Source organism: Uranotaenia lowii, unplaced genomic scaffold (assembly GCF_029784155.1).
Source record: "Uranotaenia lowii strain MFRU-FL unplaced genomic scaffold, ASM2978415v1 HiC_scaffold_687, whole genome shotgun sequence".
NCBI classification, from domain to species: Eukaryota; Metazoa; Arthropoda; class Insecta; order Diptera; family Culicidae; genus Uranotaenia; species Uranotaenia lowii.
In genome coordinates, this window is record NW_026598630.1 from 15635 (window position 1) to 19406 (window position 3772).

Sequence of the window (3772 nt, forward strand, 5' to 3'; positions counted from 1 at the left end):
AGTTTAACGATTTACACATGTTAGGATTTCGGTAAAAAAATTACCGAACTCGGTAATTTTCGTTTACTGTGTATGTCGTGGTTTTAAATACTAGCTCTGAACTGTATCGTTTACGCTGTAAATACAGTGGAAATATTCGGCCAACAATTCCGAAGCCTGATCGAAGGTTTTGGCGTTTTTGTTATTTTATGATATATTTTTCCGGACTAACTCTGTCTTACGTTTGCACAGCAAAAAAAATGTAACGCTGGCCGATGTAATTTATGAAGATGTAAGCAAACCGATGTATTTTTTTGGATAATCGTTTTAATATTACATCTTTTCTATGTACACCATGCGAGCAAGTCTTTTAGTGTAATATCACAACCAGCAATGTAGTATCACATCAAGTAGTCAATGGTTATCAAAATTGACATTTGATTTGCTATACGTATCAAAAAGTTGATGGAGGTTTGCAAGGCTCAGGAAGATTTGTTTTTCTGGTGAGTATGATCGATCTTCTCAAAAAAATTTAGCAAAATCATTCAGTAGGGTTTCATTTTCTATTTTTCTCTGCAGGGCCATTTCGCCCAAGGACACCGGCGAGAATGAAAAATTTAGAAAGATTTGAAACCATCCGGATGAAAAGGTGAGTATATTTTCCGATTTGATTATCCTCAATAAACTCATTTCCAATTTATTTTTTTTAGGAAGGAACTGTTACGGATAGAAAACACACACTGGATGTTTCTTCCTAAGGATACGGAACCTCGAACTTCAAATCTTACTGATACGGTGCCTCCATTTCCGTTGAAAAATTGTCAGCAATGAAAGTTTGAACTGCTATCGTTTCATGAAAAATTATGTGATCAGAAGTGGTCAAGTGCAATGTTTCGACAGGATTTCCATAGTTTCAGCTAAATCGGTGCTGCTGGATATGTTTGGCACGGGAACCTGTCTTCTTAAAGGATTAGTGAGTCCTATCCGGACGACTCACAAAGGGCAGTTCTCACTTAGGATAAGAATATTATGTAACAGAATGATGATATTTTCAAATAAATTATCTATAATCAACAGTTTGATTATAATTGTTTAGTTTAATTCTCATTCAATTTCCTGATTCTAATTTTTTTTGGTAAATCCATATCTAAAGTCTGGGTCTTGAATAAGACTTTAAGTAAAAAACGGAAACAATCACGTTTATGAGAAATTTAGCAAATATTCAGTCATCCAGGTACATTGGAAGCTCTTATAATCGTGCTCGAATTCGTTTACTGCGATACATACTTTTGATGTTATTTGTTTTACATCGTTCAGATGTAATTTCGTAGTCACATCAAAACAATGTAATATTAGAGACCTTTTGCAACTCAAGTTATGTGCACGTTTTTGATGTAATATCGCAACACTTTTTTTGCTGTGTGGAGTTGACATACTTCCAGAAACGTTTCGGTTCTGATTGAATATCTCTTTGAAGTTCATTCAAGTAGGTGATATGTTGGGTTCTATGCAAAGAATTGAAAGTATTGGCCGCAATTCGGTTAGCAGTTTTATCAGCTGAGTTTTACTTGTACGATACTTTTATATTTTTTTTTCTTTTATCTTTGAGAGGGGTTGTTTAAGCAGTGAACCAATCAGGGGGAGTTAGTTCGATTCGGCCTTTCTATGATTGTTCTGCAATGTTCTAGAAATATGCCAGAAATAAAATTGAAGAAAGACAAAATTTTGAAATCAACACGTTTTCAACTGAGCGATAATTTTCAGTAATATTATCGTATAGGTACTACATCATTGCACGAAACCCACAAATAAAGTTAGTTTATATCGAAAAATTCAATAAAATCAAACCTACAAAAGGTAATAAAACTCCCATCTTCCACAGTTTGTTTTTTGTTCTTGTGATCTATCAGATATTTGATAAATTTTCCGAAATTTGCCCAAAATACTACAAACTTAAATTGATCCCCCCTTAAGATATTTTGGAAATTTCGAAAGGGGGGGGGAGGGGTACAAAAGAATAAAATTGATATTTGCTCTGGCCTTATACAAAATAATAAATAGTTTATTTGAAGCAGACTTAGGGAAAACGATGCAGTAGCAAACTGAAAATGAGGCCCAGCAACAACAATTTAGTTGCAATCGAAGATCAGGATTTGAAACCTTTTAAACCATAAAAATCAGAATGCAACATTCAAAGTTCGAATCAAAACTCTAAACAACGGATTCTGCATCATTCAATTCACGGCCGTACGTCATGTTATGATGGTGGTCAGATTGCCTTCCGCTTTGAATAAATGAGCTCATCGAAATAGGCAGGCTGGCAATTTTTAGACAACATACCCTACATACCGATTTGAATATTTATTATTGTTTTACTATCAATTTTTCAAAACGGTGTGAGAGGAAAATGATTCTACATAGAATTTATTGATGTTCATCAAGTGTTTCAAATTTCAAACTACTACATATATCAATCACCCCAATACATTTATGCCCGATATTGAAATATACGACACACTCAATTGGTATTCCAGATTTTTCGTTCTTCTTCATGCTTGCCCATCAGCGAGGGAAACATCTATTTCTGGGCTGTTTATGCTTGGTTGTTTCGAACATTCGGAGGATCGACTGCTAGTGATGATCTTCCTTTGTGTAGAAGGGATCTCTCAGAAAGCTCATTAGAACGTGATAATAAATTTCCAGATCTGTTATTTTTGGGGTATTTACAACAAGCATCGGTGGTTCAGTGGTAGAATGCTCGCCTGCCACGCGGGCGGCCCGGGTTCGATTCCCGGCCGATGCATCGAATGTTTTTTGATTTTTTTTTAATTAAAAAAGTTAAAATGACTTGACACTTACAGTTCAAAATAGTGAAACCACTTAATATATTATATTGATTTTAAAAGTAATTTTCAATATTGTAGAGTATTGTTTTGGAGCTTATGAACATTACGTCTGTATTAGCCATAACAATTAATTATTTATGCAAAAAAGTAACAGAGGAAAGAAACTCTCCAATTTAGGCAAATAGAAAACAAAAAAGGTTATATTTTTGATTTCGTGAAATAGATGATAATAGGTACACATAACACCCATGGTAGTAGAAATGAAACGTTTTAAAAGGCAAATAAAAAGGCCCTATCACTTATGAAAAAACACTAGTTCTTTTTGTCCATAAGTTAACGGCATGTAAAATATGTATCCTCGATAGTATAGTGGTCAGTATCCCCGCCTGTCACGCGGGAGACCGGGGTTCAATTCCCCGTCGGGGAGGTCAGTGTTTTTTGGTTAATTTATCATTTGTTTTGTAACGATGTAAGAATAAAGTTTGCACACGATTTTTACCAGATAAAATCAATATTGGCATTTGTATCAATTTTTAACCTTCACTTTTGAACCAAACTAACTGTAAAGGACCAGGGAGCATCAGATGGATCAACACTTGAATTCAGCTGAATTGACGTTTGTTTACATAAAAATCTTAAATTTGAATGAAAATTCAAATTTCAACTTGTTGCTCGATTGGAACGTAACATGATATTTTATATTAACAATTAACTATTTGGTGGAAATAAGCTTCATTAAGTGTCATCTATATAGACGAACGTTAATCAAAACAATCGTAATTCACTGAATTAAACACATCATGTAAGAAAACTTCATGATTTTTTTGAGCAGAACTGGCTCTTCTCTCTAAAATTCAAAATAAATCAGCTTTGCTGCTTCCACGGTGCTTAGTTTTTTCAAATCACTATACACTTATTTCTCTATCACGCGCGATTAAAATTATCAA

General features: G+C 34.1%; 1 long non-coding RNA gene and 2 other non-coding genes across 3 annotated transcripts; all 3 read left to right on the plus strand.

Annotated features, from left to right (window-relative positions):
* The first annotated feature begins 377 nt into the window (after window positions 1-377).
* On the plus strand, window positions 378-951 carry LOC129760626 (uncharacterized). The gene is made up of 3 exons (XR_008740373.1): window positions 378-482; window positions 559-628; window positions 690-951. It is a non-coding gene; the product is annotated as an uncharacterized LOC129760626 (long non-coding RNA).
* A 1760-nt stretch (window positions 952-2711) lies between these two features.
* Trnag-gcc (transfer RNA glycine (anticodon GCC)) lies at window positions 2712-2782 on the plus strand. Its single transcript has one exon. It is a non-coding gene; the product is annotated as a tRNA-Gly (tRNA).
* A 398-nt stretch (window positions 2783-3180) lies between these two features.
* Trnad-guc (transfer RNA aspartic acid (anticodon GUC)) lies at window positions 3181-3252 on the plus strand. Its single transcript has one exon. It is a non-coding gene; the product is annotated as a tRNA-Asp (tRNA).
* The last annotated feature ends 520 nt before the right edge of the window (window positions 3253-3772 follow it).